Source organism: Manis javanica, chromosome 5 (assembly GCF_040802235.1).
Source record: "Manis javanica isolate MJ-LG chromosome 5, MJ_LKY, whole genome shotgun sequence".
NCBI classification, from domain to species: Eukaryota; Metazoa; Chordata; class Mammalia; order Pholidota; family Manidae; genus Manis; species Manis javanica.
The window spans coordinates 78,273,753-78,299,221 of record NC_133160.1 but is presented as its reverse complement, the minus strand read 5'-3'; the positions used below and the strand labels follow the sequence as shown (position 1 = coordinate 78,299,221).

The 25,469-nt window shown below is 35.4% G+C and overlaps 1 pseudogene; it reads left to right on the top strand.

Moving 5' to 3' along the window:
- Positions 1 to 5,304: 5,304 nt before the first annotated feature.
- On the top strand, positions 5,305 to 23,533 carry LOC108408820 (nucleolar protein 10 pseudogene; annotated as a pseudogene).
- Positions 23,534 to 25,469: the final 1,936 nt, after the last annotated feature.

The following is a 25,469-nucleotide window of genomic DNA, read 5'->3' as shown; positions in this document are numbered from 1 at the left end:
TATTTACATCTTACAACTGAGAAAATAGAATTTCAGAATTATAAATAAGTTTTCCCTAGAGTAATACAGTTACTACATAGTAGAGTAGAGATTGATATCCAGTAAAGAATCCCTTGTAAAGTTGGAGTACCTATAATATGAGGGACCTGCATTTTGTTTTCTGGTTGGATATCCTTTTAGCCATCAGACTTCCTACTCTCTGTGCTAGCAAAGCATGGGTCAAAAACATTGGAGTTGGTTTGCTAAGATTTCCAGTCTGAGAAAAGAGAGAAAGACAGTGTCATCTCAATGACAGTGTCAAACAGTGCCCACCAGTGTTTCTAGACTCATAACTCACCAAGAGGCTAGATAGCACACAGAGCCATGGTTTTACAGGGGACCATAGGAGTGTGGGTCAAATACATGTACTTTTCAGGGGAATGAAATGTGAGGCTGCCAGAAGGATGAAAGTGTAGGATTTAATTTCATAAGGGACCACCAGTGTCCAGGTGAACTGCATGGGAGTCAGGCCTTCACCTATAGGGCCCCACCTGTCACTATCAAGCCCAAGACAAGGAGCAAGTTGAGGAGTTTGCACTGATTAATGAGAGGACCACAGTTTTGTCAGGAGCCATCATCCAAGAAGACAGCCTCCCCACCTCCACCCAGATCTGACTTTTCTAGGAAGACACACACTAGGGACAGTGTCAGGTAGAGATGTGGCAACCAGAACATCCCCCTACACACACACTTCTAAACCCCACACCATTCACGTTTAACCTCCTGGGGATGAGGTGAGTAGGAAAACTGTAGGATAGGGACTGTTTAGTAATGGAAAGTTATTGAAAATGAATTGTGCAAGTAGATTGAGATAAAGTCGTGGTAGAGGACTCCAAGGTGAATGTGTCCCCCAGAGAATTTCAGTGATCCACCTGTCAACTGTGGATGGGTTAGCTGTGCAACACAGCGCATTTAGTGCAGTTGTTGAAAGAAAAGAAAACCACTTTATATATTAGCTTTGATGCTTAGGTGATTGCCTGGGACATAAAAGGTACACAGCAAACAATATTTTCTTCTCTCTCAAGTCACTTCTACTTTTCTGGAGTTTACAAATCAGAATTTACAGTGCAAATTTATAAATTCAATATGTTCATTAAAAAATAGGTATCAAAAGTCTTCAACATTTTTATTTGATGAATGGAATCATTAAATCTTATTTAACAAATATATATTGAAAGTCAAGTATGTCACATGGCTCCATTTGATAAGTTTTAGGGAAGCGGATTATAATCAGAAGTAGCCTTAAACTCTAGTTTAGATACTTGTATTTCAAAAAAGTTTTTAAGATTGTAAAAAAAAAAGTTTTGCTTTCTGCCACTATTATAATTAGGTTTGTGCTAAATTCAGCAAGTTCAGATTGAAGAATTATCAGTGTCCTAATACCAACCATTAACAGTCGAAGAGTACTCAATTTTTGAAGTTCCACTAAATGCCAGCTAGCAGCTTTACAGAACTTAACTCACTCTTACAACACAAAATGTAGGGTTTGTTACCTTGTTTTTTTTTTTTCCAGTTTGGAAAATAGCAAAAACTATGAGACTTAGAGAAGTTAATTTCTTTATCTCTGTGATTGGGTAAGTTATCTAAAGTACAGCTACAACTAATACTAGTAGTGATAATAGTGATATAGTTGTGGTAATATGTGGCTTGTTCCAGATAAAGATGCTAAGCTGCTAGATGTTCAAGGTTAGATGCTTAATTCTTTGTCTATCTCCAAAGCTCTTGTTTTTTCACTGTCACACAGCTACTCATAGAAACTGAATTGTTCGATTTGTTCACCATCCTTCATGTCATCCTCAAGCTTCTACAGCTAAGTCTGAATTTTGTAACTAGCCACAAACGTTTTCTTACTTCATTCCAAGTTCTAATTAGGTCTCAAAACACCATTTGTTACTGAAAGCAGGTTGTTCTTCACCTACAGAATGTGACCTGTGAGTCAAGGCCCTGACTTGTTTAAAAGTCATCCCAAGTGGCTTGCTGACATGAATGAAATAGACTCCCAGGTGTATGTTCTCTAGTGGACCTTGATTATTTACAAGGCAGAGGGGTTTAGTAAAATATTTTTCTCCAGACTAGAATGATCTCAAAAGACTATTTTTTAAAATAGGCATTAATCCTTTGGTGAAATGATATATAGCTGAGCCAGAGGCATTAAAGTTGTTAGTATTTGATGATCTGAGAGGAACTTAAGGCTAGAAAAATATTTCTAGTTTGCAACATTAGGCAGCACTCATTAATTTAAAAACTATTTCTATCACTGCTTCAAGCAACTTTAGACTCTCAGATTCATCATAAATAGATTTGTTTCTAGCTTTGTGAGATCATATACTACTAGTAAGATCACAGTGTCAAATATTGCCAGATAATTGACAAATCATTTTGTAGATGGACCCAAAAAAATCTCACTTTTAAGTGAATAATTATAAACCCAATTAGACTGTGCTGGGTAGAAATAATTATGCCTAAAGAAGAGTACCTACTCTTTAACACATCAAATTACAATGTTATTTTATAATCATATAGGTAAAAAATGTAGTCAATGAAGCAGTTTTCTGTGGGAATTAAAGCTGTGTTAGTGTGTTTGAAATCCTTTAAGGACAAAAAGTAGACATTTTATGTTTCCTTACCCTTAAGGAGAGTCTTATTCCAAACAATGGAATATTTTGCTTGTAATGACATATTCTCTCATGTATGCATTTTTTTAAAGAAATTTTATAGAAACCTAAAATGCATAGAAGCCTAGAAATTATTAGAGTTAACATAAATAATTCAGTCCTAGGTATGATTACACATAAATGTTTAAGAGGGAATCCTGAAGCAAAATACAAAGAGAAAATTAAATAGGCCTATTAGTTGCTATATTATAAATAACTAACCTGGTTATTGCTAACAGATTTTTAGGCTCATTATTCTACCTTTAGTATTATTATGGTGGCCCTGTCTTTTAAGCACAGCTTTTTTTAGCTTGAGTGGAAACCAGACACTTGTGGCCCAGTGATAACTGCAGAAACCACTTTGCCTAATTTGGACAATCTGGAGACTGAGAAATGAAAAACAGAAGAACCACTGTTCTTTTGTGAGTCTTCATGTAAATCTCTGAATTTTAGATTATTGTTATTATAAGATTAAATATTTGAGTTGTCAGTATGCCAAGGGATTAAAGGATTAAGGGTGAGGTAACTACTAGGGACTAGAACATACTTCTAGCAGAAGTGAAGGAAAAAAAAGTAGTAAAACAGTACTTTCACTGTCAAAAATAAAGCACCTTCAATGATTCATTATATTGTGGGGTGCTACTCTTTCATCAAGTTCAATAATCAAATGTTTAAACAATGTCTTAACCACAATCCTATTGCCTGAAAATTAATAAAACATGAATTTGGTAAGTTATTTAGATAGGGAACTATTAAATTCTAAGGAATGACATGCTGGTAAGCAAAACAGCTTCCCAGAAATATTTAAGAGTCCTCTCTGAAGCAATAAAATTATAGTATTTGGCAGTTTTGATCATTACCTGTATTATGCTACATATTTTCTTAATTTTTGAATCTTCCAGTACTCAGCTCTCTAGAGACAGAGTGCAAGCTACTGGAGATACAATGCTAACAGACCAAGATTGAAACATAGCAGGCGAACAATAAATGTTAGTTGATCATGATATTGGTGGGGTACATAAAGGAAACTTTTAGCAAAGTAATGAAAAATATAGTGTTTCCTTTTAGAAATTAAAAGTAAAAACTATTTAAGCAAGAGTTGATGATTCCACATGTACCTATGTCCTTAAAAGTATTCTGTGAAAAAGAGGTTATCCTAAATACATCTAGACTGGAGTTATTACTTTTTACATGACTATTTCAACCCAAAATGTGTGTTGTAATGAACAGGTGGTGTTCACTTGCACAGGACACTATGCAATTCATATGTGCACCCTTTTAATTAATACTTCTCCAGAGCCTACTAGGTGCCAGTCCCTGGGAAGTAAAGTGAACAAGCAAAGTCCCTTTTTCATGGAGTTCACAGTCTAGTGGAGGTAGACAAACTCAAAATAAATTTTAAGAAATATATAACATGTCATGTAATAATAAGTGTAATCCAAAGAAAAATAAATCAGGAAAGGGGGAGGGGGGTAATGGTGGTGGAGGTGTGCTGTTTCATACAGGGTGGTCAGGGAAGTTCTCTCTGATTGGACGAGAGGAAGTGATGAAGTGAGCCAGTGGCTGCATTAGACAAAGGGGAAAAGAGAAGGCAGAGCTCCTGAGACAGAGCATACTTAGTCTGTTGGAGAAACAGTAAAAAATTCAGTCTGGCTGGAGTCAGGTGAGTTCAGAGCACTGCACAGAGGTGGGCAGATCTGGGAATAGTGTTGGGTTTTTTGCAGGGACCTTGTCTCTTACTGTGCATGAGCTGGTAAGCACTGGTTGGTTTTGTACAGGAGAGTGATGGGATGTACCACTTTTCGAAGGATTGCTCTACTTGCTCTGTTGAGAATAAACTATAGTTGCACAAAGATGAATATAAGACCTGTGAAGAGACTTGCAAAAGTCCATGTGAAGGAGGGTGAGGATTCCTTTATGGGGGTTAGTTATTGCAGAAGTGATACGGTACTGAATAATTTCTGAAGGGTGAGCTGATAGGATATGCTGATAGATTACATGGGGAATGTGTGAGGTGTGAGATAGTTTGCCTAAAAACTGGAAAAAAGTAAACTTTCACTAAGATAGAAAAGGAGAATTAGGCCTTAAGGGTGGAATTGAGGAGCAAAGACACCAGATTTGAGCTCATCAGGTTTGAGATAATTGTTTGGAACAACAACAATTTGTTCCAGGTTTGGAACAGTGTAATGTACCAAAGCCATGATATAGTGGTACCCAAGCCCTTCACTCACCCCAGCTCACCCAGCAGGAGGAAGAGAAATGGAACAGGAAGGGAATGGAGGTCTAAGACTGCTGAACACCCAGCCCTGGAGATCTGCTCTGGGAGCATGGACCTACATTGCATAGTGCTCTGGAGATTAGTGGGGTTGAAAAGCTAATACAGGCAGAATACCTGGAGAGACTGAAATTCCAGCCATGTGTGGAAAACAGGGATCCACATCTGGCTGCTCTAGGACACAAGAAAAGCGGGCAGTCTGAGAGACTTCCTAACAGTAAGAGGGCAACTAAAGGGGCAAGGATATCACAGAGCTTACTGTTCAGGAGAAAGGACAGGTGGACAAACTTGTCCAGGTGCACTCTGCCCAGCAGGTTGGGAACTTTCAGGAGCTTCATGCGCTCCATCCCCATGGCTGACTATGCAGCTCAACAGATCCCCACCGTGATACCCAGCCTGCTGCGCCTTCCTCCTAGTCAGCTCGCACCTCACTCCCAAACCAGAAACCCCTGTTCTGGTGTCAGGCAAGCCAGAGGGAATCCCCGTCTATGGCAGCTACAAATGCAAAACATAGAGGCTTACACCTTTGTGCTTGGTCCACTGGTTCTGGCAGTGAAGATAGGCATAGCAGCTGAGAGGCAGGAAACAGCTCTTTCCTCCCCGCAAGCATCAGCACCACTCCCCTGAGATGGCCAGCATCACTCCAGGGGCTGAGCAGCTCCAGGGAGTAGAGCTTCTGGATGCTAGAGGGCACCACATACAAACATGAAATGTCAAAGGATTCAGGTTCAAACCAAAATCCCACAAACACCAGAAAAAGAGTCACATGATATAGAACTCATCAATTTTCCTGAAGGAGACTTCAAAATAAAAATCATAAACATGTTTTGAAATACCCAAGAACTCAGGGAAGAATTTCGGATGGAGATTCAATCATTATAGAACATAGTTTAGGAAATGAAACATAAAACAGAGGGATTTAAAAACAGATTAGATAGAGATGATGGTAAATGGAATAGAAATTAGAGAAGAGGAATACAAAGAAGCTGAGACACTGAGAGAAAGAAGGATCTCTAAGAGTGAAAGAATATTGAGAGAAATGTGTGACCAATCTAAATGGAACAATATTCATATTGTAGGGGTACCAGAAGAAGAAGAGAGAGAAAAAGGGGTAGAAAGTGTCTTTGAGGAGGTAATTGGGGGAATGAGATAGTCTCTCAGGCCCTGGAGGTGCACAAACTTCCCAACACAAGGGACCCAAGGAGGACAACACCAAGACATATATTAATTAAAATGGCAAAAATCAAGAATAAGGACAGAATATTAAAAGCAGCCAGAGAGAGAAAAAAGATCACATAAAAAGGAAAACCCATTAGGCTATCATGAGGCTTCTCAACAGAAAATTTACAGGCCACAAGAGAGTGTTGTGATATATTTAATGCAATGAAGCAGAAGGGCCTCAATCCAAGAATACTCTAACTGGCAAGATTATCATGTAAATTTTAAGAAGAGATAAAAAATTTCCAGATAAGCAAAAGTTGAGAGAATTTACCTCCCATAAACTGTCTCTACAATGTATTTTGGAGGGACTGCTATAGATGGAAGTATTCCTAAAGTTAAATAGCTGTCAACAGAGGTAATAACACCACAATAAAGAAAGTAGAACAATTCATTACTAAGTAAATGCAAAACCATATCAACTATTCCCAAAGTCAGTCAAGGGATAGACAAAGAGTACAGAATATGATACCTAATATATAAAGAATGGAGGAGGAAGAAAAAGGAGGAAAAAAAGAACCTTTAGATTCTGTTTGAAATAGTATACTGAGTTAAGTCAGACTGTTAGATAGTAAAGAAGTTACCCTTCAACCATTGGTAACCACGAATCTAAAGCCTGTAATGGCAATAAATACATATCTATTGATACTCACCCTAAATGTAATGGTCTGAAAGCACCAATAAAAAGATATAGAGTCACTGAATGGATAAAAAACCAAGACCCATCTATATGCTGCCTATGAGAGATTCACTTAGAACCCCAAAACATGCACAGACTAAAAGTGAAGGAATGGAAAAAGGAATTTCATGCAACTAATAGGAAGAAAAAAGCAGGTGTTACAGTACTTGTATCAGACAAAATAGACTTCAAAACAAAGAAAGTCACAAGAGACAAAGAGGAATATTACATAATGATAAAGTGGTCAGTCCAACAAGAAGATGTAGCCATTATGAATATATATACACCCAACACAGGAGCACCTACAAATGTGAAACAAATACTAAGAGAATAAAAAATGGAAATAGAGTGCACAGTATACATTCTAGGAGACTTCAACACTCCACTCACTCCAACAGATCAACCAGACAGAAATGAGTAAGGAGACAGAGGCACTGAACAACACATTAGAACAGATGGACCTAAGAGACATCTACAGAAAACGCCACCCAAAAGCAGCAGAATACTCATTCTTCTCAAGTACACATGGAACATTTTCAAGAATAGATCACATACTAGACCACAAAAAGAGCCTCAGTAAATTCAAAAAGATTGCAATTGTACCAACCTCCTTCTCAGATCACAAAGGTATGAAACTAGAAATAAATTATGCCAAGAAAATGAAAAATCCCACAAACACATGGTGGCTTCAGAACATGCTCCTAAATAACTAATGGATCAATGACCAAATAAAACAAAGGTCAAGCAATATATGGAGACAAATGACAACAATAATTCAACACTGCAAAATCTGTGGGATGCAGTGAAGGCCGTACTAAAAAGGGTAGTATATTGGAATACAGGCCTACCTCAGGAAAGAAGTACAATCCCATATGAACAGTCCAAACTCACAATTAACAAAACTAGAAAAAGAAGAACAAATGAGAACCAAGGTCAATAGAAGGAGGGACATAATAAAGATGACAGCAGAATAAATAAAATAGAGAAAAATAAAACAATAGAAAGAATCAATGAAAGCAGGAGCTGGTTCTGTGAGAAAATAAACAATATAGATAAACCCATAGCCAGACATATCATGAAAAAAAGAGAGTCTACACACATAAAGAGAATCAGAAATGAGAAAGGAAAAATCACTAAGGATGCCACAGAAATACAAAGAATTATTAGAGAATACTGTGAAAAATTATATGCTAACCAACTGGATAACCTAGAAGAAATGGACAACTTTCTAGAAAAATACAACCTTCCAAGGCTGACCCAGAAGAAATAGATCAAATACCAGCAATGAAATTGAATTGGTAATCAAAAAACTACCTACGAACAAAACTCCTGGACCAGTTGGTTTCACTGCTGTATTGTATCAAACATTTTGTGAAGACCAAATACCCATCCTCCTTAAACTTTTCCAAAAAGAGGAAGAGGAATACTTTGAAACTCATTCTATGAGGCCAGCATCACTCTAATATCAAACCCAGGCAAAGACAGCACACAAAAAAGAAAACTACAGACCAATATCCATGATGAACATAGATGCAAAAATACTTGACAAAATACTAGCATACCAAATTCAAAAATACATAAAAACATCATCCATCATGATCCAATAGGATTTTTTCCAGGGATGCAAGGATGGTACAACATTGAAAAATTCATCAACATCATCCACCACATCAACAGAAAGGACAAAAACCACATGATCATCTCTGTAAATGCTGAAAAAGCATTTGACAAAATTCAACATCCATTTATGATAAAAACTCTCAACAAAATGGGTATAGAGGGCAAGTACCTCAACATAATAAAGGCCATATATGACCAACCCACAGCCAACATACTTAACAGTGAGAAGCTGAAAGTTTTTCCTCTAAGATCAGGAACAAGACAAGGATGCCCCCTCTCCCCAATTTTATTCAACATAGTACTGGAGGTCCTAGCCACAGCAATCAGACAACACAAAGAAATAAAAGGCATCCAGATTGGCAAGGAAGAAGTTAAACTGTCCCTGTTGGAGATGACAGGATATTGTACATAAAAAGTCCTAAAGAATGTACTCTGAAACTACTAGGTCTAACATCTGAATTCAGCAAAGTTGCAGGATAAAAAGTGAATATACAGAAATCTATATATTCTGTATACACTATGCACTATTCCTATACACTAACGATGAACTGACAGAAATCAGGAAAACAATTCCATTCACAGTTGCATCAAAAAGAATATAATATGTAGGAATAGACCTAATGAAGGAAGTAAAGGCCTATATTCTGAAAACTGCATGACACTCATGAGAGAAATTAAAGAAGGTACCAATAAATGGAAACACATCTTGTGCTCATGGATAGGAAGAATAATATTGTCAAAATTGCCATCCTTCCTAAAGCTATCTACCGATTCAATGTAAACCTATCAAAATACCAACAGCGTTCTTCAACGAACTATAGGAAATATTTCTAGATTTCATAAGGAAACACAGACCCCAAATAGCCAAAGCAATCCTGAGAAGGAAGAATAAAGCAGGAAGGATCATGCTCCCTTACTTCAAGCTCTACTACAAAGCCATGGTAATCAAGACAATTTGGTAATGGTACAAGAACAGAACCATAGAACAATGGAATAGACTAAAGAGTCTGGGTATAAACCCAAGCATATATGGTCAATCAATATACAATAAAGGAGCCATGGACATACACTGGGGAAACGACAGCCTCTTCAACAACTGATGTTGGCAAAACTGGACAGCTACATGCAAGAGAATGAAACTTTATTATTGTCTAACCCCATACACAAAAGTAAACTTTAAGTGGATCAAAGACCTAAATGTAAGTCCTGAAACCATAAAACTCTTAGAAGAAAACATAGGCAAAAATCATCTGAATATAAACAATGGCAACTTTTTCCTGAATGCATCTCCTCGAGCAAGGAAAACAAAAGCAAAAATGAACAAATAGGACTATGCCTAGCTAAAAAGCTTCTGTACAGCATAGGCATCATCAGCAGAACATAAACGCATCCTACAGTATGAGAGAATATATTTGTAAATGACATATCTGAAAAGGAGTTAACATCCAAAATATATAAAAAAAACTCACACACCTCAACAAACAAAAAGCAAATAATTCAATTAAAAAATGGGCGGAGGTTCTGAACAGACACTACTCCAAAGAAGAAATTCATACGGCAAACAGGCACATGAAAAGGTGCTCCACTTTGCTAATTATCAGGGAAATGCAAATTAAAACAACAATAAGATATATCACATCACACCAGTTAGAATGGCCAGCATCGAAAAGACCAAGAACAACAAATGCTGGTGAGGATGCAGAGAAAGGGGAACCCTCCTGCACTGCTGATGGGATTGTAAGCCAGTTCAACCATTGTGGAAAGCAATATGGAGGTTTCTCAAAAAACTAAAAATAGAAATACCATTTTACCTGGGAATTCCACTCGTAGGCATTTACCCAAAGAATACAAGTTCTCAAATTCAAAAAGATATATGCACCCCCCAGTTAATCACAGCACTATTTACAATAGCCAAGATATGGAAACAACCTAAGTGTCCATCAGTAGATGAAAGACTCCAAGAAGTAACTAATGGTTACCAAAGGGGAGAGGTAGGGGAGGGAGAGAGAAGGGGATTAAGGGTATGATGATTGGCATACATGGTGCGGGGGACAGATCATGGAGAAGACAGTGTAGCTCAGAGAAAACAAGTAGTAACTGTGGCATCTTGCTACACTGATGGACAGTGACTGAATGGGGTATGGCAGGGAGTCGATAATATGGGTGAATGTGGTAATCACATTGTTTTTCATATGAAACCTTCATAAGAGTGTATATCAATAATACCTTAATAAAAATTGTATAAATAAAATGAATGAAAATGAATGAAAACTGCCAACCAACATTTGAATTTTAAGCAGCCTGTCAGTGCACTGATTTTGATTTGTTTTGTTTAATATGCTTCAATATAGGAGTGCTAGAGAATTTAGTGATTCCATGGCTTACATCTAGGCAAAGAAGCTAATGACAGTTGTTGGGTAGGTGGATAGAAGCAACGCAGGAAACCTATGTGTGGGACAATAACTACTGTTGTTCTTTCAGGAAGAAGGGCATCTTGCTCTCATGACCTGAAGAAAATCCCAAATACATGGATTCAAAGTCTACCTATTTGGCTCTTGAGATGATAAGGTATTTTGTGTGAAGAGTTCTTGTGTGGAGAATTTTGTTCTAGTCCCGTTTTGATAAGGTACCAGTTTGTGGACTTCTAGGGCTTGCAAAATGGTCACTTAACATGAGATTTTTATTCTTGTTCTAAGAATTGGCACCAAAATTAAGTTTATTGTTTTCTGAATATATTATTTTACATATTTCTTTTTATGTGTTTTCCAGTTATCTCTTATCATAAATCATAATAAAGAAAAATTAAACTAAATATGTGTGTATATATATATAAATCAACCTCCAAAATGATGAAGTTTAAGAATCTCTATCTAAGAAAGTAAAAATGAAAAGTCCTACCCCTTGTCTTGAAATTATTAGGTCTCTAGCTTTTCTAACTCCTTATTTAAAAAAAAAAGTTTACATAAATGAATATGCTGCTTTGTAAGTTAATAGTGCATAAACCAAATGAAATCACTATGTCAGAAATTTAGTGCATATACCAAATTAAACCACCATGTTCCCTCTTTTTGGAACATGTCTAGGATTTTACCAGAAAATTTCCAGATAGTCAGCTGTGCAAAATCCAACTGAGGGCAATTAAATGAAAATAATTTTTCTTCTAAACCTGAAAGAATCTAGTGTTAGAACCACCATGAAAGACCCAAAGTTCTGTTGAGTAACGTTTGTAGAAAAAGGATACCAATGTTTTCCTTTAAAGAAACATGGTAAAATAATTACAGGGATATATCTGAGACTACTTTGCTACTGAAAAGGAAGAGAAATTTAAGAAAGAAGTATCAAGTTGTTGGCCCTTGGCACATATATTCAATATGCCAGAAAGGGCCAAGAACAGAAACACGATCTTTTTTAAACGAAGGGTTCTTTTTGGAGATAGGGCTAGAAAATAGATTTAAATGGATTAAGAATGAGAGTTTTAAAATTTTTCAACGTGATGAATAAATGACATCAATTGCCTGTTAAAGTCATGAGCAAGCCCTGCTTCTATAGCAACAACTGAAATCAAGTGAGAGAAATGAGCCGTCTCTGTTGCCAGAGAAGAATATTTTCCCCTAAAGTCCAATGTAATTACTGATACTTGTTTAGCAACTGCCATTAATGTAATTGTCTGTTAGTGTGTCTCTCACCCATGTTTGCATATATATGTTCACCTTAGAGCTGCTTATAATTTATCTTCAGAGATTTAGAAAGCAGTTACACACTTATGGACAAAACATGTAACTCTTCCTCTGCTCAGAGAAGCAAGCACCCCAGCATGTTATACGTAAAGACTCATTTCAGAGCTCACTGTACATAAATATCACTGTGTGCTACTAGAATGTAAACACAGACATCTATTGAATCAGATGGATATAAATCTAACACTGTATTCAAAAGCCCAGTGAAATTTCACTGCTTCCTAAAGGCTATGAGTGCCTCATTATTGGTCAGGCAAGACTAAACATATATATTTTTATATCCGGTGGATGAATACATTTTGTAGACTCTTTTGAGACCTATAAAAAAATGCTCTTGGAAAAGCATCTCTAAAAGTTATAATTATGAAAAAAATGTCTGTATCCTTTGCATTTCATCTTTATCAAGAGCTAAAATCTAACCAGAGCAGAATAAGATTTCTATTGGAAACAAGAATGTTCTATGGTTTCCCATAATTATTTCATTTCTAGATATTTGAGATGGTTTTGCTAATTCTTAGCACACTCTGAATCACTTACTGTCTCCAATTCAACTGAGTAAATGACAATATTAAAACCCACTAAATGTAAAGATTTATATTATTAAACACTTGTATCTATCTATCTATCTATCTATCTATCTATCTATCTATCTATCTATCTATCTATCATCTATCATCTATCATCTATCTATACCAGGTACTGTGCCTAGATTAGTGTTTGGTTGAAAGGAATCTTGGGGGGCCATCTTAGAATTCTGCCTACCACAAGGGAAAAAATGTACATGAAATATTGATTATTACAGAATAGTGATTTTTCTGTGAGACAAAGTAAATTTTATGGGATAGATTTAAAATCACTTGTAAATTATTTATGTTCCATTTATTATTCAAACGTTGCTGTTCCATCAATAGAGTATCAAAGGTGGGCAATAATAATATATTTAGTTGTCTTTTTTGTGCGTGCTAACTTTCAGTAATATAAAAGTGATAATTTTATATGTATTTTCAATATTTTAATTATGAAGATATATTTGTCTAGAGTAAAATATTTGACTAACAGCTTATTATCTAATTTATAACTTTCACATGTTTAAAATATGGTATATGGTAGGACCTTATGTATGATATATGGTATATAGGTATGGGTCTGCTCTTTTCCTACTAAATAAGTCTCTGTCCTTTCTTTTCAAGGCTATGCGATGAAAGTGCTTATTAATACCAGCACGTGTGGGGCTGTTATGGATGATCAAGACAATTTGTTTTTCTATATTCCTTGATGCCCTGAGCTAACCTACAGGTTCTCTGGACTTGCCAAATCACAGATATAGTGCACACAGGGCAATCTTGCACTTTCAAGTTACACCACAGAACCTCACTATTCTGGACTATAGAACAAATAAAATGCTCTTGCTGCAAATTAGTTTTCCAAATAATTCCCCACCCTTTATGTTCAAGAAGCCCATGGTTTAGATGATATGGACGAGGCTTTGCACAAAAGCAATCAAGAACTAATTTTTACAAGCTTAAATTTTTACAAGCGATTACCTTTCTGGATTTCCTATTATAGAAAAGAAAAGTAGTATTTTTGCCCCCAATAATAACATCGCAAGCCTTTTCATGAAGTAACGTGAATATGTTAGGCAGTTTAAAAGAGAGATCATTTGAATCATGGGTCCTGACACAAATTCACCTGAGGTAGCTTCTCTAAGCTATCCCTTTCTTTTTTCCCCAGTAACTTATTGGCAGAAGTAGCAACTGTGATGTATATGGATGGGTTCCTTGTATATTCTTGACTATGTACAAGGAGCTCATCCGTACAAACCTAATATACTAAGCACATATCAAATCTTAACTGCACAGTATTCAAGGTAGATGCAACATGACATTTATTCAATGGTAGTCCTATGGTCTTTGAAATATTAAAGTTGGCTTATTTGAGTCAATCAGACTTCTGAAAACAATTGAGGTAACAGAATTTGACTGATAAGGAAGCACATATAAAGGCAGAGGACTGAATCAAGGACATATGGTCACCAGAACATTCAGGAGCTTGGCCACTATCTCTGAGATATGCTGATAATTGATAATTCAAACTAGTGACTATCAGAATGCACTGTTTTCAAATTTTGTCATAAATCCTGATCGCTAAGTACTTGAGGCATAAGTAATCCACAGCTAAAACTATGGTGTATTCTCTTTATCAGCAACTCCCTAGAATCCTACAGGCTTGGTGATTTTTTGCTTTACTCTGGGACTCTAAAAAATCTATAATTGACTGATGGTCAAACTACATCCTCTATGTCCACTGTCCATTATATTAATAATAATGCCTCAGAACAGTTCATGGATTTTTCATCCTCATATGCATACAGAAATTCTTAACTGGTTGTACTAAGTAAGGATTCCTATTTTAAAAAATCACGATTCTACTCAATGACGATTGTTCCTAATCTTGATTACATTTTCAAAATGCAATTACTTGGGAAAGGAAAAGAAATAATACCAACAAAGACTTGATGTTTGCCCTGATGGCCACATGGTGAGAAGCTGAGAGGTTTTTAAATTTAATACCCATTGGGAATTCACAAAAAAAGGCTGAACTTTGTGCAAATATCTCTAATTCACAAAACTATCTAATGTTTCCATGAGCAAACGTAGGTCTCCCACTCTGGCAGAGGAGGGGAATGCATTTTTGTTTAATTACGTGTTATTTCCCAAATTGTATGTTATCAATCCCCAAGACTCTGTAAATCCAAAAAATACTATATTAGCCTATAGGGAGAATATGTAACTGGATTTCCTTTTCTTAGAGATATGATCATAACCCAACTATACAGGAAGACTGAACTCTGAAAGCATTTAAACTTCATTGTATCATAGGTCCAAGACAGATAATGGGGGAGGGGTACGTTTGTATCACTAAACTGTCTCCCTTTTTAGGTAGCCAGAATGTTGGGATATGCTGTTCCCAAATATTTCAATAATGACTTACATTTTAACATGTACCTGAGCAATGCAGACGAAAAGGAAAAAAAGGAAAATCATACATACTATATACCAGAACTATTCAATAGAACTTCCTGAGAGATGGAAATCTATATCTACACTATTCAAATGTGGCTGTTCAGCACTTGAAATATGGTTAGTACGGCTAAGGAACAAAATCTTAGTTTTATTTAATTACAATTAATTTATATTCAGATGTCCACATGTGGTTAGTGGCTACCATATTAGTAGAGCTATAGACACAAAAATATCAACATTCTATTTTAAAGTTTGGTTAAGAAGAATACAAACATATCACACATTTGGGATTGATCATTTTCAAATCTCTACTCTATTTTCTAATTCCCAGTAGGAAACTAATCCTTGAGTTGCAATTTCTATATGGCCTTTCAATTTATTCTGGTTAATGATTAACAGTACACAGGCTGTACTTCCCTAATAGATTGTAAAAGCTCCCAGAGAGAAATAATATGACTTTAAAATGTTCCTCTAATGTACTGTAACCATCTTTAGACATTTAAATATTTATTACAACAATTTGCTTGGGTAGAACATGATGTATGCCTTTAACAGATAAGGGTAATTTAGATCAGCAAAATATCTAAATGTGCATATTATAAAAATAGGGAAATGATTTATAGCAGAGACTGCGTATTCCTTCTGAAGTCCTTGTATGTCTGTGTGTGTTTTAACTGTATGAGTCCCAGGCAGCAGGTACTTTTCAAGGTACCCTAGATTTTTGTCTTCTACTAGCTTTGGTGAACATCTATGACTATATTGGTGCTTAAAGTGACCACTTAAAAAATAAGAGCTTTACAGCAACCTCAGGCTTCTGAAATGATTTTGAACAAATCAGGAAAGCACTAAGTGAAATTAATAAATAGGAGTCATAAAGTCTATTTATTATAATTCAAATTTTAACTTGCAATCTCTCCTATTAAGGGTCATTTTTCTGTGGTATAGTTATCAGTAAAAAAAATACATGGCACATCTGTCTTGAGTCAAACCAAGTGGCAGTTGGTTTTCCACACTGCCTTCTTTTCCCTGCCACACTCATTACTGTGAGCTGCCACTCACTTCACTGTGGCTGCCCTTCTGGAACACTAGTGTTCTATCCTCCCATTATGATGTTGCAGTTTTCATATAGGGAAAATTCTCACTTCTCTTTCATGATAACCAGAGGGAATTTAAACCTGGAATAGTGATATAGGGAATGGACAGGAAACCTAAGACTGGATGCTAATGTTCAATAAAAAGTGTTATAACCTCTGAAAGATCCTACATGGACTAACTTGTTAGCCTCATGTCCATCAGGAATGTAGTCCTCGCCTCATCTTCTCTCAGACAGTAGCCCCTTTAAACATTTACCCCTAAAATCCCATGTTGGCCTCAGGTTCTAATGTGTTTTCTTCTCTAAACAGGGGAACTCTCAGGTCTAAGGAACCCTCAAGGTCACATTTATTTCCCCATGTCCAAATTGCTCATAATAGTCTGGGATTGCTTTTGCCACTCCAAATCAGGGTCCCTTTGTCATTCTACCTCACACATGACTGGCTTTCCTTGGGACAGAGCCAGTTCTTTTACTGGGTTTCCCCTTCCACCCAGACTGTCAAGTAAGAATGAAAGAGCGAATTTCTCTATATGACAATATTTTTCTGATAGTTCTATGACTTGGTTTTCTGAAATCTCCTGGTAATCCGCAAATCCATCCTAATTTATAACTGGAGAATGAAAAAGAGCCATGAGATAACAAAGAAATAAAAAAAGTTTGACAGTAATAAACAAGTGACAGGTCATGAGAGAAAAAGCCATAAGAGCAATTAGAACAACATGGATTTAGTAATTCCTGAACACTTCCTTAAATTGTTACATTACTAAATTGCTATGGTAATTAGTAATTTGTAAATTTTTTCTAATTTAATATATTTATATTAAGTTGGTTTAATTCTGTAGTTGAGTGCCAGTTGTGGACTTCAATAGAACAAAAACCTAGCATATCACCTCTCATCCTTCCAGCATGCTCTCGACAGATACATCATTGAAGTGGAAAGTAGCTATTGGCTAAAGTCTTATGTTAATCAACAAAGGTACTAGCTGTATCTTAATCCTGTCATTAATCGTGTGGCATTAAAATTATTTTATTTCCCTGTTCAACTGGAAAAAGAGGAAAATTTACTCCCTTAATTTCAATGTTGATGTAAAAATGTATGTGAAAGAGTTGCATTTGAATTGACAAAAACAGATGATCATTTTATAATATTTTTCATAGTCACAGAAATATAACTGGATACTTAACAAGAAAATAAGTTTTTTTCAATCATTTTCCTACCTCAACTCATTTCTCATAATATAAATGGGCAAAATAGGGCTTCAGAATCTTGATGACTTGGAACTTATGCTTTTATAGAAATATTACAGTAACCACTAATGGCAATTTATTATCAGGGTTGTCTATCTGCATGAATTCTAAATGGGAAAGAAGAATTTCCCACCTACACTGGAGAGAGAATTTTCCCCGATCCTGCCTTTTTTGTATATGTTTGAAATGGAGCATAGTAACAATCCTCAAAGGGCATAGAATTACTATGTCATGGTAATTCTACCATTTATAGAATAATAAATTCAACAATTTTCATTGACAGCAAGATACTGTGAAAAATACTGTTATTGGTAAAGAAATACATATTGATGTAAATTAACAACAGGAAAATGGTAAATGGTAAAAATGGAATGAGTTATTAATTCTACTTGAGGGTATTAAGAAAAACTGCATTTGAGGGAATATGAGAGCTGAAACTTGAAGACTGATTTCGATTTTAAAAGGAGAAAAGTGAAGAGAAGGTATATATTATATATACATTGCTATACATATGTAATTATATAAAACTACATAAAATGTTTTATATTCTAGTTGCATATGTATACACATATATGTGCTTAAGAATAGAAATAAATAGCATATTTGTGGAATCATGAGATATTTAGTGGGTCTGGAAACCCAGCAGGCTTATGAAGAAAAGTTGTGGGACACAGGAAATGTGGTCTGAGGCAGAAGATAAGGTGATAGAAATGTTCTGAATGCTGTAGCCATTTTGGACTTTTCTTGAAGGGAGGTTAATGGAAAATTATTGGTGTTTTGTAATTAGAGGAGCAAAACAGGCTGGTTGTCTTTTAGCAGTTCAGTCAATGCCTGGGTGGATGAGGGTAAGGAGAGGTGCAAACACCGGTGAGGAGACAGAGACTAAGCTGAGTGCTCTTGTTAATAGGGAGAGGCGATATGATCAAGGGTGCTCCCGGGAAATGATCAGTAGAAATTGTTTGCATATTGGACATAAGGTAAAAAGGAAAAAAAATCAAAGATGACTCTGGAACATAGTGATTAGAAAGCTGAAGTAAATGGTGATGTCACTTAGTGGGATGAAAAATCCAGAAAGAGGAGCACATTGGCAAGGGCCGTTGAGCTGCACTCAGTGTATCTATCTAGTATGAACTTAAACTTTTTAGAAGTGAAACTGTCCTGGGTGCTGAAAAAAATCCATGCTGTGGCTCTGTGATTGGGTTTCTGAAGAATAGTAGAGATACAGGTTTCAAGGTACTGAAGTTCCGGGTGTCAAATGGGTCACGAATATTGAATTCATCAATTTATTTATAAAGTAATAGCAGGATATAGACTGGAAATGGAGTAACACTTTTTCCTAGGTAATGATTTTTGAAATTTCCACCGTTAAGTCATATCCTCTCATTTTGTATATCTCACAGCCTGGCCATCAGAAGCAGTTTGGAATTTGTTCAAAATGCAACATGTTAAACCCCATCCATTACTCATTAGATCCCATCCACTACTCACTAAACAGAAATTCTGGGCAATTACAGGGCCAAAATCTGTTGTAAGGGGTGGTTTTGATTCACACTAAAGAGTTTCAGCGTTGATTGTACATTGTAATCATCTGGGGACTTCAATATCTACTGATGCCCAGACCACCTCCAGTGATTCTGATGTATCAGGCGTGTGGCCTGGCCATCAGGACTGGAATTGTTTCAGTTCCCCAGGTGACTCTAATATGCAGCTAACACTGAGAACTACTGCTCTAAAGATTGACAACAAAGAAATCCCAAGGGCAGTGTTCCTCAAACTTTGAAGTGCAAACCAATTATTTTAAAATTACAAATTCTGATACAGTAGGTCTGGGATGCATCCTGAGAGTCTGTTTCTAGGCAGCTTTTCTGTGATCTTCACCACAGACCACACTTCAAAGAACAAAGCTCTGGAATGATTTGTCAGACATGTATGACACATCTTCCACAGACAATGAAGAAACAAGGATTCTCTGGGGATGACTTGCACAGCATGGGAATTGGCTGCTCAGGAAAACAGATCAGAAGTGGGATTAGAAGCCAATCAAATTTACAAACATATTCAATCTTTAGAATATTTTTAGATCAAATTATCCAAAAATACAACTGCTTTTGAAAAATACTAATCTTTTTAATTGAAATATAGTTTATGTAACATATTGTTTTGGTTTCAGATGTACAACATAGAGACTGGACAATTATATACATTACTAAATGCACGCAATGATAAGCACAGTTACCATATAAAGATATTATAATATTTTGCCATAGGAGAGGGGAAAGGGGAGACAGGTGAAGAGGATAAAGAGGTACAGACTTCAATTGCCAATTAGTCAAAGGAATGGAAGTATAGCATAGGGAATATAACCTGAAAGACTAATTCTTTAAATCAAAATACTGGACCGAGCTATCCTAAAGAGGTCAAAGTTCAATTTTTGTAGGTAAGCTTAAAGAGAATCATTGGACTGCTTATTTCTGCCATGTTTTGCTAGAGAAGACATGGGTCTAAGTTCGTGATATAATTTTGACAGTCCTATTAACTGTCATTATTATTCTGGAAAGAATAACCCACTTGGGCTCATATTAATCCACTCACAAGTCAGTAGAGGAGTATGTTTTACTTGTGTATCCTCACTTATTAGTAAAAATCAACCTATTATTTTGGAACTTTAGGACTAGGAGAAAAAGATTCCAAAAGGGGATTATGTAGTCTTTTTTTTTCCATATTCAAAGAAATGTGCCTTTGTGGTTTTAATGAAGGATGCAGGAAACTAATTTAGCTGCCTCCTGTTATCAATGACAGTAGTCACATCATTACTTATGTAATTGGGCTCAACAATTTCCTAATTAGCAAAGGGTTGATCTAAGCCTGAGGTGACAGTCTACCCTGTGGCTCTTGAATTCTAGACACGTCTTCATTAATCTAAAGAAAAATAATCACATATGTTAGAACGATTAAATAAGACCTCTGCCTTGCAATTGAATCTCTAGCTTTCTCGAGTTAGAAGACATGGACATTTCCTCTTGTAAATTACATTCTAGACTTGCTAACTGATTAGTAATGAATGACCTCATCTTGGGTGGGAAAGGGATGAGATAATAATTAGTAGTAGTTACTAAATATTAAATGGAAATGGTTCATATGGAGTTAGATACCATGCATTCTATGAGTTAACCCAAAATATATGACCATCTTCCATTTTCCCAAGGACAAGATCCAAAAGATTTTTATTATTACTAACTATACCATATTAACATTTATTCTGTATATAAAGTTGTAAAATATCAACCTTTAATATGTAATGTATTAAGCCATAAAAATATAATTAAAATCACATATTACATGATTACCATATTAATACAGAAATATGCTTTTTCACATTTCATATAAATATTTTATTCAAGCTCTCCATATGCATCTTCTAAAGTAGTTTCGTCATCATCAGAGCTCCTTGTTGATTCCTCTAAGGCATTTGTTCTAAGCACATCATTTTGTTGTCCACATTTTTTGAGATATAACACATTCTGGATCTATATATTAAGTTCTCTCTGGAAAATTTATCCTGAGAGTATAGAATCACAAAACAGTAGTACATTGGCTTTTTATATTGTCCTTTGTATATGCATTTATGATTCCCCAACATAATCATTTTCTGCTTTGCTTTTTAAGTAGGCTTTAAAAGGCTTTTTGACAATAAAACACCAGTACTGTGAAGTCATGCCTGTGAGGTTAATGAAGATGTCTATATTAAAATTTTTTCCTGTTTCCTCAGCAATTTAGTCAATCATTTAATACTAGTTTGATACATGTGATTCAGACTAATGTGTCTTCTTCCTCAAATAGTACTTGATCAGTCAAACTTTAGTAAACAGAGGATCAGCAATAAGTGGACTTTATAAGACTGTATATAAAGTATAATCTGTTATCTAAAGGTTAATATTTTAGAAGGAAAAAAACATTGCTTTATATTTGCGATGCCCAGCAATTTTAGTTCAAAGACATTTGCCATTGTTTTAAAACTAATTCATACTAATTATCATCACGTCTGAATTCTATGTTCAATTTATTGATATTTATATCTGAAACTGATCATGACTAATACAAAAATTACAACAAGCAACTCTAGTTCTCCTTCAACTCTCCCAGGGATTCTAGGAGATATTTAATTTTATTTGGTATTTCTGCTAAACTAGCTAGACTAAATTCATTTTCTATATATATCCTATGCAGTGGATATGTAGCTTCTTAGAAGAAGCTAATATAGAAGAAGCTAATATAGAAGAAGATACCTAGCATATGGCATGCATTTTAAAAATCACATCCTTTTTCAGTTCTATGATTTCATTTGGAAAATGTTTGTACACTTGCTTTTTAAAAAAAACACTTTATGGTTGACATTTTTGGCATGATGTCCTCAAATTCCTAAGAACTGTTTACCTTAGTTTTTTTCATTGTCTCTGAAAGCCAGGGAATGGTAATGAACATAAGAAAATCAAGTTTTCCACCACTTTCTGAAGATGTCTCTAAACCAAACATGTTCCAGATTATCAGAGACCACGTCAATTTAAAATACTCTGCTCCACCATCCCCATAAGTATACTTTTATATATGACATCTATGTTTCATGTTTTGGTTCACAAAAATGCCTTATCCTTGGAGCTTCTGGGTTAGTAAACAAGTGGAGATTCAGGCAGTGGCACATTAGGAGAGACTTTGGAAACTATGAGTGCTATCATCACACCATGCCCTACACATCTCTTCCATCTGGCTATTTCTGAGTTATATCCTTTTATGATACATTGGTAATCTAGCTTAGGGTTCTGTTCTCAGGTGGTGTTCCTTCTTAGACAATCTGACAGGAGAATTAAAAGAGAATACAACAAAAACACAGTTTATAATGATTACAAATTTGTCACCAGAAAGACTTGGAAAATGTAGTCTCACATTCTCATTTTCACTGGACATATACATGTGAATTTTTCATGCATATAAGAGTCTATCACAGGGCGAAATTGATGGCACCTCTATCTGCTTATGAAGAATATAGATAGAAAAAGTATGATCTGAAAAAAAAAGAAATGCATGCACAGAGTCCAGTTAAAGGAACTGTCAAAAGTTAAAAAAAAAATAGAGCTGGCACTTAAATTAATTGTGAAAGAGGAAGAGAAGCAAAAATATACATGGAAGAAAAAATTAGGAGATTTCCTGATATTATCATGAACCATCAATTTAAAGTTGTTTGAAAATCCTGACTTCCAAGTAGATGAAGAGAGTAGAATTTAGACCTTCAAATCCATTTGTTAAAATAATTAATGAAAAAAAGAAGAAGAAACTAAGACTTTCAGAACAACAAGAACTTGAGGTAAAAGAAGAGGGAGAGCTAGAGGAAAACCAAGTAATGAAGAAAGTTCTGAGTATTCTAATGATGAAAAAGACAGGGTTGAAAAGTTCAGGAAACAACACAGACTTTGCAGGGAGGAAAAAGTGAAGTATCAAGAATGACTCAAGGAGGACCGTGGACCGTCATCAAGGCCCTGCTTTATGAGATCAAAGCAGAAGAACAGAAGCTTCAAAGATTCTGCCACAAAACACAAGCTGATGAGTAAAACCCTTGAAGATCATTTGAAACTTGAAGCAAAACCCGGGATATTGAATTATCAGACACCAAGGTTGGCAGTAAACAATTGACATCCATGTTAAAAAGTTCTGAACAGCAGAAGAAGCTACAGGAGGCTGAGAAACTGTACTGTTGAGAGAGGAAAACACTTTGTTATTCAGTGGGTCACCTGAAGTCAAGACACAGAAGAGGATGGCTGTTTTATTGAACGTGGAAATAGTCCTACTAAATGTGACTTGGAGGGAGCATTTCTCCCCCAAATTGATCATTATTTGAGTATATTAAACACAGGGGTACACACATCATAAAAGTTCCATGTAAATTCTTGATACATTTACACAGGTAAAGATTTGACTATTGGACCCGATGCTTATAGGTCAGACTTTTTAACTACCCCCCACCCCACACCTCCCAGTGTGTGCTCTTTGTAAGCTGTTGCTCTCCATAAACGCTGTTCTTTTTCCTCTGGTCTTAATCAAGTAAGCCAGGTTGTTGTTTCTTAATATTGTGAAATGTGTCCCAGGAAATGAAAGGTTATCCTGTGCTAAAAACGAAGATTGATCATAGTCTAGGAACCTCTTTTTCTTACCATACCTGCTGCCTTTCATGATTGAGCCACCCACAAACACTATTCCTATTTTACCTAATGTGTATGTACATATGCCATGTTTGTTTTTATGTCTTAATAGGTTTATTGTGTTTTCTTATGTGTTAGCTTGGGAGTTGTTAAAAATATTTTTATACCAAGAGAATATAATTTAATGGTAATAACAAACTGAAGCAAGAAATGGAAACTACTGGTTATTCTAACTTTTCACAAGATTAAACATAGATTTTTGTTTTCTGTTTCTTAAGTGCAATTAAAGAGAAACTGGCTGGAGGAACATTTATAAAAATAAATACTTTCATTTGAACAACAAAAAACACTATCCTTAAATATAACAGCTTCAGTTGAATATGAGGGTAATTGAATTCCAATATCTGTCACCCTGTTAATTATCTGGATTAATTTGGGATTTGGCTTATCTGGTTGACATTGTGTTCATCTTCCCCTGAAGCTACATGTTGGGGTCCATGGAGCCAAATGCTGAAGAACTATTATGCCCTCAGTATATCTGTCCTTCCTGCTAGAAACTCCAGACTAAGTGGGCTGTGTTAATTCATTGATCCAGGTTGGTTGTGTGGGAGAAACGGAAGTAGGAAAAAATGACAAGAGAATGGGATCTATGGGGTCCGTGGTCCAAGGTATTCTGTTTAGCATGGAAGTAAATGTATTCTTACATTTAAGAGTATTCATATTTCACAAGATCTATTTTTTTAATTAAAAAAGACAGATCACTCATAATTCTACCATGTAGAGAAAACCATTATTTCGCATTTTGAGCTTTGTTTTTTCAGGGTTTTTTTTCTATCTACATACACTAATTTAAAAAAAATAATTCCTAGTGTACATATTAATTTGTTTTTGTTACCTAAGATTGAATCTTGAATATGTTTTCCAGTGTACAGAATATTCTATTGCATCATTTTGATGGTTGCATATAGTATTCAACCACATAGAGATTATATAACTTTTAAAACCAGCTTCTTATGTGTTTTTTTCTCTCATATTTCATTTTTAAACATACTATTTTTGAGACAAGCATTTTCATAGATAAATATTTAGGCAAATGTATAATTATTTCTTGGAATAAGTTTCTAAAAGTCAAACCTAGATCAAAGAGCATATGTATTTTTCAATTTTAAAAACATATTATAGAACCTTTTTCTGGGAAGTTTCATCAGAATCCATTCAATCAAACAGGATTTATGAGAAGGTCTTTTTCTCATTCCTTCAATGATAATGGATATTATCATTTTTTTAAACCTTGACCAACCTGAGAGTCAGTTAATAATGACTTGTATGTTTTTTAAATTATTTATTTTCCATAATCCTTATTTCCATTTTCTGGCTAAAAGTCTATGAAAGAACAGCTTAAGACCATTCAGTGTCTGTGCAGATACACTTTCTCCAGTTTTAGCTTTCTTTTTAAAGTTGTTTAAAAATACTTAACAAGCAGCTTTTATTTATATTTTTATAATTCTTGGCCCAAAATGAGGTATTGAAAATAGATTTTCAGGAAAACTACTCTATCAGTGGTAAACAGACTTGTTTAGACAGGGAAAGCTCAGTAAGAACATTGGTCCATAATCAGAAAGCAAAACAAGGGTGAGCAGTCAGAAGCCAGAAATGGAAACAAAGCACAATGAATAAATTCCCTTCTAAGGG